The sequence below is a fragment of the Magnolia sinica genome, chromosome 7 (assembly GCF_029962835.1).
Source record: "Magnolia sinica isolate HGM2019 chromosome 7, MsV1, whole genome shotgun sequence".
In the NCBI taxonomy this organism is placed as follows: domain Eukaryota; kingdom Viridiplantae; phylum Streptophyta; class Magnoliopsida; order Magnoliales; family Magnoliaceae; genus Magnolia; species Magnolia sinica.
Genome location: NC_080579.1, coordinates 64976136 through 64988030, shown reverse-complemented (window position 1 = coordinate 64988030; position 11895 = coordinate 64976136). Strand labels below are relative to the sequence as shown.

Genomic DNA, 11895 nt, shown 5'->3' with positions numbered 1-11895 from the left:
GGGAGCTCAGAGTACCACTGAGGTCAGAATGTGGTACTCTGACCTGAATCACACCCAAGTTAGATTCCTTCAGCGAAGACCTAATCAGGCCAGTTTCTTCTATTTTAGCGGGAGACTGGACAGCTTCTTCTCGTATTGTGGCAAACCCCTCAACATCCATGGGTCGCTCAGCGAAGGACTGAGCGGCCATCCTCAACTCATGGGACGACTGTAAATCCTTATTGCACATCATCACAAGTGGAGATAGCGGATTCTCTAGTAGATTCAAATTCTCTGGCCCTCCATCATGCTGGAACGATTCCTCCTACTGGTTCGACGGTGTAACATCCCAAATTTCCATGGCCAGAGTTTGTACTCATGCTCGAGAAAACCTGGTGTTAATAATGTATAAATTGGATGCTTTAAAAATCGCACCTTATTTTATTTTTATTTTTATTTTTCATTTGGATCACATCCAGATATATTTATGAATGTAACATTCACGAGAATAAAATCGACTATATTGATTATTTCATCAGAGTAAAAGAATAATCAAATGCCCTCTTAACGAGAGCTTATTACATTTATCGAGTTTGCAGCGAAAGTAAAAAATTAAATCATAAAACTATCTTTTTATTCTTTCAGCATAATATTCCATAGGGAGATTGTCCTCTAGGTCTTCAATTTGTATGTTACCTACATCATCTGTACGGTTAGAGAGGGTCAACACCCTACTCATAGTGATAGTCATCCTTTCAGATTAACAATAATTCAAGAGATTCATAAGAGTAATGTAAGGGTTCTGATACATCTCGTACTCCATTGCTACAAGGGGTATTAGTATGCGCAAACAACTTACATGAAATGCATGCCTAGCAAAGTGTGTACGGCTTATCATACATAGTGATCATCACAATATGGAATATAATTCTTAGAAAACTCAGATCGCCCCACATTCTCACACTATGAAGATTCACCGGCATGTCCGACACTACCATGGATTTATGTGAACACCTCAAGGCACACAACACATGAGTCAGATGAATTATGTGACACAATTTGTTCATGGAGAGACTATTTATGATATCCAATCCCGGAAGTGATGTAACACGCATTACGAATTACTTACATCAATTTGTGCACCACTATCCAAAAACCCATGGAATTATGTGACAACCAAGAGGGTCTCTACCCAGAGCGCATTACATACATGATATAATAATTGAAGCACTAGTTGTGATACCTCTTAACACATCACTTGCACTTATAGAGAACAGAAGTCGAATCATGGGAGTTCTGGAATATCAAGACACATGCCCAAGCCTCAAAGGTAAGTAACACAAGTCTAGTAAAGTAAGGAAAAGAGTAGCAATGGCTAACTCACAAAGAGGAGAGTGACAATGGTCAACTCAATAAAAGGAGAGTAGCAATGGCTAACTCAACAAATAGAATAATGGCAATGGCCAACTTAATAACAAGGACAGTGGCAATGGCCAACTTAATAAAGAGAAGAGTAGCAAGGGCTAACTCAGCAAATTGATAAAGGCAAGGGCAAGGCCTGTATCCATTTCTCCACATAAATTCATAAAGATCACTAATAATAACCATCATATCATAATTCTCAAAAGGGTGAGTAATTTATGCTGGTAATTTAAATAATTGCAAAGAATATCACAGTGTCATGAAAGCTTGTAAATGGCAAGATAATAATATCTTAAATCAAGTAGGCTTAAAGGATAAAACCCTCACCTCTTAAATCGAATTGTCCTCACTTGAGGCTAGATGTCCATGTATACACCTTAACATCAAACTATATCCTAAATCACATGGTTTGAATAATTAGGATTTATCTAGGGTTCAGTTTATGTTGATGTTAGAATTAGATTTAATAGTTTTAAAACGTAACCCTTCTAATTTAAATAAATAATTTTTTTAAGAAAAAAGATGGGAATCTTACCTTTATCCGAACTCGACTGTGACTCAAGGAGTCACAACACAATGCCGCCTCTCTCTTCTCTCTTTTCTTCTTCTCTTCTTTTCTTACTTCCTTTCTTTTCTTTTCTTTCTCTTTCTTCTTCTCTTTCTCTCTCTTTCTCTTTCTCTTTCTTTTCTTTTCTTTTCTTTTCTCTTCCTCTTTCTTTTTCTCTTTCTTGTTGTGCCCCTCTAGCATCAAGGCAAGCTTATTTATAATAACCTGGTGTGTCTAGAATGTTCTTGCGTACTTTGTACGAGGAGGAAATCTCGTGCAAATGGGTTGCGCAACCGTAAGTTGTAAAACAAACTTCCTCTTCTCTCCTCCTTTCTTTCCTGTCTAAGTTGGATTGGTTTTGGGTGGCCCATCATCTGAATGTCTCAAATCTCTCCATCGTGCTAGTTCCTGCCACCTAGGACTTCCGATTTTCCACATGCTACTGCGACAAGATTTGCAAGGAGCGGTGATCCAGCATGTGCGATACTCTCCGATTTTTTTCTAACTTCTAAGCTTAGATCGGAACTCCATTCCTCAGCTTTTTGATGGCTTGGATTGGATTCTTGCCCCTGAGTTTCGGTCATTCTACGCAGCGAAAGTCCGTCCGTTTTTCCTGCTATTTGTGAAAGAAACAATTATGGTTTCCCTATTGTAGTCGGTGGGGTCCACTTACGATGATCTTTCAGGAGATCAGCTTTGTTCATCTACTTAGTAGGGTCGAGTTAGGCCATGAGCCAAAACCTGAATTGGATCCGGGTTTTGGGTGGCCACTCCACTAGTTCACATGATGCTATATTCCCTAGTCGCTGTGAACTCGTGAGTGTGCATGGTTGCACATGGAGAGCAAGGTTTTGGTCGAATCCATCATCCGGACGCGATGGAAAACTCAGATCATCCATGCGGATGATGCTGGTGGCCCAGTACCGTCATAGGGGACGATCGTCCATTGATATGCAGAAGGAATCGATTTCCTTCTTCTGCGAGATTCGTTGGGTCAACCACGTTTAACCCTACGTCATATTCAGTGCACATTGGGTCTACACCTGCTGTGTGCATGCACTACACAAGGTGGGGTCTACAGTGATGATTTTGATGGATCTGCCCCATTCATCAAGTTTTATGGCTCTTATTATGACATCCGGCCAAAGATGGGACAGATCTAAAGCTTAGGTGGGCCATACTCGAGTGGATATCCGTTTTAGCCATTGATTTAACTATCTAATGGCTAAAATTTACTATGTACGGTTTATTTATGATAATTAGGCCTGATATAAGGTTTCACATGAAATGGATCATGAGAACCTTGTGATTTAGAATTTAAGTTTAAGTTAATGGCATTTTTGTTATTAGTGTTGGTCTAATAGTTTTGTGCAATCTAATGGTTTTACATGGTTGTATGCGTCTTTCTAAATGATTCTTACAAACAAACTTTCATCTAAATCATTATGAATAGGGAGCTATTCACCAATTCATTCAAGGGAATGCACCTGAGTCAAATCACATGATGGATGATCTTGTCTTAAAATCAACAGTCAAATGGCTTGAACTATTGAATGGAGATCATTTCCAATGGTTAGATTCACGTAAGGGTATAGATGTAAGGTTAGGATAATTGGAATGGTATCGTACACTTGTGTATATCACGTTAAATTTCATGGTAACACTCAAGAACTTTCAATACTCAGGTATTGAAAAGTTCGGGGTGTTACATACAGACTTGACATTTTTTAACCAGAATGATGGTAGGAAACCAAGGGCCCAGAAGAAAAGTGAAAAAGAAGATGAGGCGGGAAAGACGAAGCTCACCGGATAAAGAAGCTTTTCGATCGTCGGAAATCTCCAAGTCAGGTTGGGGCAGAGAGAAGCAAAGAAGCGATAGGGGACATAACCCTTGCATGATTAGGGTTCCCCCCCTTTTTAGGAAACCCACCTGTATGAGCACTTAATGCCCACACTTCATGTGGCAGCCAAAATGTCTCCTCGACACCCGCGGTCGGACACGTGGAGCTCTCCCACTCGCTAAACGACTCGACCCTCCAGAAGACGCCACGCGTTAGCACCTCATAAGCCAAGAGCTGAACAGGCATATTGCCAGCACACGTGAACTCGAGCCAGTGCACGTTACCTCGAGCGTGTCGTACCATTATTACTGATACACCCTGATTCCTGTGCCTACTGCCTTACTTTGCATTAATGACAAGCAAGCCCAATGCCCCATGTGCAAGAATGTCTAACCTCACCAAATTCGACTTACTTCGCTTGAAAGTAGAGGGGGCTTACTGTTATGGATAAAATGGACTGCCCACTGAGAAGAGGTCAGATCAGACATATATGCACAACACGAGGAGGTCGGTCAACGCCATTCATGACTAAGGAACTTCTCAATGGTTAGAAAGCGATGAACCATTGCTAGGGAAAAGACATACTCCCCGAGCTCAGCCATTAGGAGATGAAGTCTCTCCACTTCCGTCAGATGTCAAGCCCTTCCACGATCCCATACATTTTCGAGCTACTGCTCGGAACATCTCTCAGTAAGGTCTCTCGAGGTATAGCCCCGCGTGAGGCAAGACTCCAAATGGCTACACTCGGCAAGACCCTGCCCCATACAATAAGATGAAGAGGATGGTCATTCTTAATTTCATTTATATTCTACTAAGGAAAGGAGCTTGATCTCAATGCTCAAGCTCGACTCCCAAGGGTAGGTCAACAGGTCGGTAATATGCTCAATGCTAAGGGAAAACTCAACCATGACTCATTAGAAAATCCAGCTCAGCAAGCCACCATTCGAAACGACCCTATAGGCCATGTCGAACTCGCAAGCTTGACCTCCTACCATGCGCTTCTATTGATTCCGACCTGGTTTCGACTGTACCTACCCAAGATCCCAGCCAAAGATCTAGAAAGATAACCGTGACATGTCCAGGATCTGAGATCTCAACCGAAGATCTCGGAAGATACCCGCGGTATATTTGGAATACGAATCCCTCTACAATATGCTCCTACTAAATAGGTAGATTGTCCTATACGCCATTGCCCTCTCTCAACTATAAATAGAGCATCTCTAATGGTGAAAGGTATGCACAATCCAACTCAGAAAACACACACGAAAACTTTATGTTTTAGTATACCTATCTTGCTTGTCTGACTTTGGCAACGGAAGGTCCCCTACTGTGGCCAAGGTCTCCATCTTTGTCTTCTCTTACAAGTACCAAGTGGTCTAAAGGGGACATCCAGATTTCTGCATCAACAGTTACCACCACTACTTGGCTGAAATGGTGTAGATAAAGAGGCTGGAGATAGCTGTATTGGCCAAGCTAGGAGGGGACCACATGGATGATTTTATTTTTTTTATATTCGAACAATTTTCAACCTATTATTGTAAATATTATATATCTTTTATTGTAAAGTCGTACAATATTTATTAAATATTCATTTTTAATTGTACTACAACATTCTTTGGGTTTCAAATATTAATATTAATATATATATATATATATAGGTTCTAATCGAAGAAAAAGAAATTATTGGCCTTTGCCAGTAGTTACACATCATTTACCGGTGCTTCCTAAATAAGGAATGGATCAAAAATGTCCCTAAATAAGGAAAAATACTATTCCTAAAATACCGTTCTCAAAATTAAGAAAGGTTTAGAGCCATTCTGAAATTAAAAATTTGCGACATCTTTCAACCGTTCCTAATTTCTGCGATGCCCTTTAGCCATTCTTAAATAGGAATTTTGATGTAGTATGAGTCAAACAACCACTTACTCTAATAGCTCGAGCCGCGGGAACATGGTTACCACTTGGTGTTTTGTGAGACCCACTAGATTGTCCATTTAGTCTATTCATTTTCCAGATCATTTTAGGGCACGAACCAAAAATTGAGGCAGATCCAAATCTCAACCGGACCACAATGTAGGAAACAATGGTTACTGAAGTAAAAACTTCCTGGGGCACGCCTTAATGCCCACCATACATCTAATTAGGTCACACAGATATAGAAGAAGGGAAAAAACAAAATTCAACTCGATCCAGAACTTTTGTAGCCCACAAGAAGTTTTTAATGGTGGGCGTTCACCACCAGTGTTTCATGTGGTGTGATCCACCTTAGACTTGGATCTGCCTCATTTTTGGGCTCATTCCCTAAAATGATATGGAAAGATTGATAGATGATGTGAATCAAACACATACATCATGGCGGTGCCTAAAGACGCAATCCAGGCCAGAGGCACTGCTTTGGTGTGTTTGCCGCAAGAAGTTCATGTAGTCCTAAACGATGTGGGGTCTACAAATATTCCGGTCCGTCCATCAGTAATGCAATACCACAATAGGACAACATTCTAGTGATCAAATATATGGCAAAACTCATGTGGGCAACTCCATATTAAACATTGGGAACGCAAACGTCCATTGTTGAAGCCGACCATGATTTTTATAGGCTATACAAACCGTTCACAGGGTAATTACCTCTTAGATTAACTGTAGACACAAATATGATCTTGACGCAACTTCTATGGGCCCCACAAAGTTGCCATTGGTAGGCGTCCAATCCCTGCTGTTTCGCGTTGTGTCCTACATGAGTTTTGAATCTGCCTACATGAGTTTTGAATCTGCCTGATTTTTATATTACCGTCCTTTTGTTATCTTGCAAAACTGATTAACGGAGTGAATTTGTTACGGAAATCTCTGTGGGCCCCACCCAGTTTCCAACTACAGGAAGTCCCCGTAGCACAGGCAATCTACGTCCGTCTGTGCCTTGGGTTAAAGGTTTCCCGAACACACGCAGATCCATAGATCAAGTGGTAGACCGAGTGAAAGATAACCTCCTTTCAACACTGAGGTCTTGGTACGATTCCCTAGTGGGTGAGGGTGGCTAACAGCGAAGTGTGAACTGACAGTGAGTGTACGAACAAGCTAACAAAACAAAACAGGAACAAAGAAAGGGTTTCCCGAGCAGGTGCGGCCTCGGCTTCCCCAAACACGATGCAGCCTTGACTTTGGGCCCACCTTGATGTATGTATTGTATATCCATACCGTCCATCTGTTTTGCCATCTCAAATGTATCATATGAAGCGTTGCTAATTGAACGCCTACCATTAAAACTTCCTCGGGCCAACCATAATGTTTGTTTGCCATCCAACCTGTTGATAAGGACACACAGACCTGGACGAAGGGAAAATGCAAATATCAGCTTATCCACAACTTCTCTGGCCCATAAGAAGTTTTTTATGGTGGGCATTCATCACCACTGTTTCCAGCGGTGTGGTCTGCATGAGATTTGGATCTGCCTTATTTTTTGGGATCATGCACTAAAATGATTTGGCACACATATCATAGTGGCCCTACAGTGCACCGTATGCAATCTACGTCCAGGTTAAAGGCTCCTAGTCCTTTTTCGTCATTTTAGAAAATTAAAAAATAAAAATTAAAAAAAATCATACTTTAAATGGATGGACGAAATGGCAAACTAATGCAGGTGATTAGTTGATAATGACTTGATTAATGCGGTAGCATAATGAAAATTTAATTAAAAAAGGTACTGGGATATAAATATTATGTTAATGAGATACTATTTTGTAAAATTCTCCTTTTCTACAGTGTTAACCGTCCATTTTAGGCCCACTTATCAAATGGATACCATACTACAGCCACCTTGGTTTTTGAAATGTAGTCCATATAACCGAATGAATGGTTTCTGTTACTGAACAAAGGTTGAGAGAGGGAGAGCTGGAAACACCGTAAATGAGAGAGGTTTTATATAGAAGTTGTCAGCTATACCTACTGACAAAATCTAAGAATAGTAAAATGTTAAACAAAACAAAAAAGAAAAAAAAAAAAAAAAACAAACATACAAACACAATAACAAAAACAAAACAAACCAATGCAATAGACTCCCACTGCAGCTGCACACATTACAGGTTAAACAGTAGATGAGGGCCGTCCACATAGTCGAACCTACCATAGCTGTTATGTGGTTCAAAAACCCACATCAAAATGTCCACCCTAGAGGACTTTTGGTTTCTACCGTCCACTTAACGGCCCCCAATCCGACAGGCCTATTATCATCCATTTTATGCAAATCCGTACCATATCTCATATCATGATTGGGATTATGATAAGTACGTGTCCCTAACATGGCAAAGAAGGTAAGTTGTTAGAACTAAAAAAAACTAAAAGCAGTTGGAAAAGTAGAGGTGAAGATCTTCCTCTAACACTCTATAAAGAACCAGAACAAAAGGAATGTTCTTATTCCATCCTTAAAATAAAAGAAATCACAATCCCAAAGCACATTGTTCTTGATTCAAGAGATGGATTTGAAATGGAACCGTCGATTAGCTTGTTGGTTGTTCTTATTCGCATGAGTGGCAAAAGCCACTTTACCGGCGAAAGTTTTCAATATGAAGGATTTTGGTGCAATTGCCGATGGTAAAACAGATAATTGTAAGGTAATTAAGCAAGCTAATGACTACACAACAACATGTGCATTTTATTAAAATATCGCAGAAGAACCGTAATTGATGTTATTTATGCATTCATATATTTTGTAGGCATTCTTGGATGCTTGGAAGGAGGTATGTGCATGGGATGGTATGGGAAGGGTTTTGATTCCAAAAGGGATATTTCTTGTCGGTCCAGTGGTGTTCAAAGGGCCATGCAAGGGCCCCTTGGCATTTCAGGTAGCCGGAGTGGTGAAGGTGCCCAGTCTTGATAAGTTCGAATCAGACGGTTGGGTAGAATTTCAATACATTAATGGCTTGATGATCACGGGTGGTGGGACATTCAACGGGCAATGAGCTTTAGCTTGGCCAAACAATCAATGCCCCAAGATGGTGAAATGCGACCTCTTACCAACAGTAAGTTTATCTTTCATAGCTAGTTTCCAACAATGCATGCATGAAGGTGAATAATGACAGGAAATGACTAGTTGGGTTTCTTTGAATCACAGTCCTTAAGGTTCAGCTTTGTCACGGACGCAACCATTCATAGCATATCTTCAATTGATAGCAAGTTCTTCCACATGAGTATGTTTGGGTGCAAGAACATTAAGGTCCAATCCATTAACATTTCTGCGCCTAGGGATAGTCCTAACACAGATGGTATACACATAAGAGACTCTAGTGGGGTCAAGATCTCTCGTTCTATGATAGGCACAGGTGACGATTGCATCTCCATTGGGCCCAGCAACTCCAATATCTCAATCTCCAATGTCTTGTGTGGACCGGGGCATGGTATCAGTATTGGCAGCCTTGGCAAATACCCCAACGAAGGTGATGTGGTCGGTGTAAATGTGAGGAATTGTACACTCACAGGCACTACCAACGGCATAAGGATCAAGACATGGCAAGACTCTTCTATTTTGTCCGCATCCAATTTCAAATTCCAAGATATAGTCATGAACAATGTTTATAGTCCAATCATCATAGACCAAGAGTATTGCTCGTACACTTCTTGTAGCCAAGAGGTATTTTACTAACTCCTCATGAGTGATATTACTAACATAGAGTGTTTTAGAATTCTCCAAGGATTTGAAAATGAAAAGAAATACTAACTCATTGCATTGGTTTGGTGTTCTATCTTTTCTCGTTTCCAGTCTCCTTCTCAAGTTGAGATTAGTCATATTAGCTTCATAAACATCTGGGGCAGTTCAACATCTCAAGTAGCAGTCAATCTTTTGTGCAGCAAAGGCGTGCCATGTCACATTAACTTGGAATACAATGGATTGGATGGACCTGCCACATCCTCATGTTCGAACATCAAGGGAACTTCCTCTAGCCCACAAAGTCCTCCATCTTGCCTCTAATCCTCTTCATTCTTCCCATAGTTAGTTTCCCAATATATATATATATATATATATATATATATATATATATATATATATATATATATATAAATAAATATATATATATATATATATATAAAGGATGTAATGTATTTCATTTGCAGGGAGTAGTCACCCTTACCATTACGAGGAGGCTTACTTTTGTACTCCTATTCATGGCTTGATGCATGCAAGTGGGAAGGGTACCCATCTACATTGTTACATCCATGCTTCTAATAAATTTCATTATTTCTTCCGTCATTTTATCTCTTTGATGATTTTAATTTATAAATAATATTACCAAAAATCTTTAAAATTCTATAATGGGTAATAATATGTTGAAATTGATGGTGCTTTCTTTGGGATCAAATTGCATAAACAACAAATGAATTTTTAAGAAGAAATTAAAATAAATACATTGAGAGGAATCTAAGTATACCAACAGTTGGAATGAACCTAAGATTGTGACCCACCCAAGTATCTAAGTGGCTTGAAATTTCATTGGGACAATGTTTGTGATGTTGAGTTTAATGTATGGTCTTGGATTTCGAACATTGGGCACACACAAAGTTTGTTGTCAAATGTGTGCAATCTATCTAAAATAGGGTCTATCTGATGGCATCAACAGACCACTCGATACCATCGAGCATATGTCGATCCCATCGACAATCCACTCGATCCTATCAAGAAATTTCAAAAAAAATCAAGTTGCTCGCTAGACAGTTTTTGGAATGCTACTTGATCCCATCAATAGATGCTTGATGGTTGTCAATCCTATCAAAGGTCCTATCAACAAATGCGCACAATTTTGTGAAAGTGTGTATTTTATTTCCTAATTAGGTTATAATTTTATATATGGGGTTGTACGTAAATGGGAGAATTAAGGTGAACCACTTACAAGGGGCTTCTAAAGCAAGAGGGAGAGCAAAGCTAGGGTTTTGTGAGGGGATTTTAAGGTTGTTTGTTCACAACCCCAAGTGTAGGGTCGCAATGTAGTTATAATCTCGGTGAGACCGAGGTCGAATCCACAGGAACTAATCTTGTACATTTCTAAAAGTAACTAAAACTAGAACTAGAAGAAGATGTAAATCTAAATCTAAATAATTGGAAAGAGTAATTATGAATGATGTAATTGAAACTTGTGAATTAAAGGTAGGAACTAAGGTGCCAAAGATCCGCTCATAGCAATTAAGATGCTACCTTACTTGATTCAAGTAACACAATTGGAATTGGAGTCCTATCTTATCCAATTAGAAAATATAGCAATTAAATCAAATCTGAACTTTTATTGACCTAGTTCTCAATGGATGAGGATTGTGAGGATTGGAAGGGATTCCATCACCTTATCATGCCTAGGAAATGATGGTGAACAACAGGATTTACCAATCCCACGATCTCAAAATAGAAAAAGAAGATATTCAAAGATATCGCAATGTCTATTGTAATTTGAGTCATAATAAACTATAGAAAACCGAAAATATTCCTTAAAATCAAACTACAAATCAATGAAGTTCAACATAAATAAGAATCAAAGCAAAGTAAACATCCTAATCACGCTACAAGCTTCACCTCTTAGCCCTATCTAAGAGGTTTAGTTAACCATAGACATGATTAAAGAAAAATCTCTTAAGGAAAGTATAAAAACAAATTAAGGAAGAAGAAGAAAACTCTTGGTGGCGGCTCTCTACCATTTTGCTCCACTCCTTAAACCCCAAAAGATGCTTTGGAGCATCGTAGGAACTTGAAGAACTCCAATTTTCTCACCAAGTTGTAAAAGTCTGGAAACCGCTTCAAATTTACGCAGTCCGCGCAAAATCTGCGTAACCTTCAACTAGTCGAGGGCAATCTTCGACTGGGCAAAGGTCACCTTTGACTAGTCAAGTGGAATCTTCGATTGGTCGAGTGGAATCTTCAACTAGTCAAAGGTCATGCAAATTTGAAAGATAATGTTGCCGGAATTCGAGCCGAAGTTTCTTGGGTTGGTCAAAGCAGAACTTGGGCTAGTCGAGCCAGAGCTTGGGCTAGTCGAGCTTCACGTGTATTCCTTTTCTTCACTTCAAATATTTGATTCTCTTCATTCCTCACTTGATTTCCTTGGATCTTTGGCATGTGAATTCTTCAATCTTGGT

The 11895-nt window shown here is 39.6% G+C and overlaps 1 pseudogene; it reads left to right on the top strand.

Annotated features, from left to right (window-relative positions):
* Nucleotides 1-8081: 8081 nt before the first annotated feature.
* Nucleotides 8082-9748, top strand: LOC131250650 (exopolygalacturonase-like; annotated as a pseudogene).
* Nucleotides 9749-11895: the final 2147 nt, after the last annotated feature.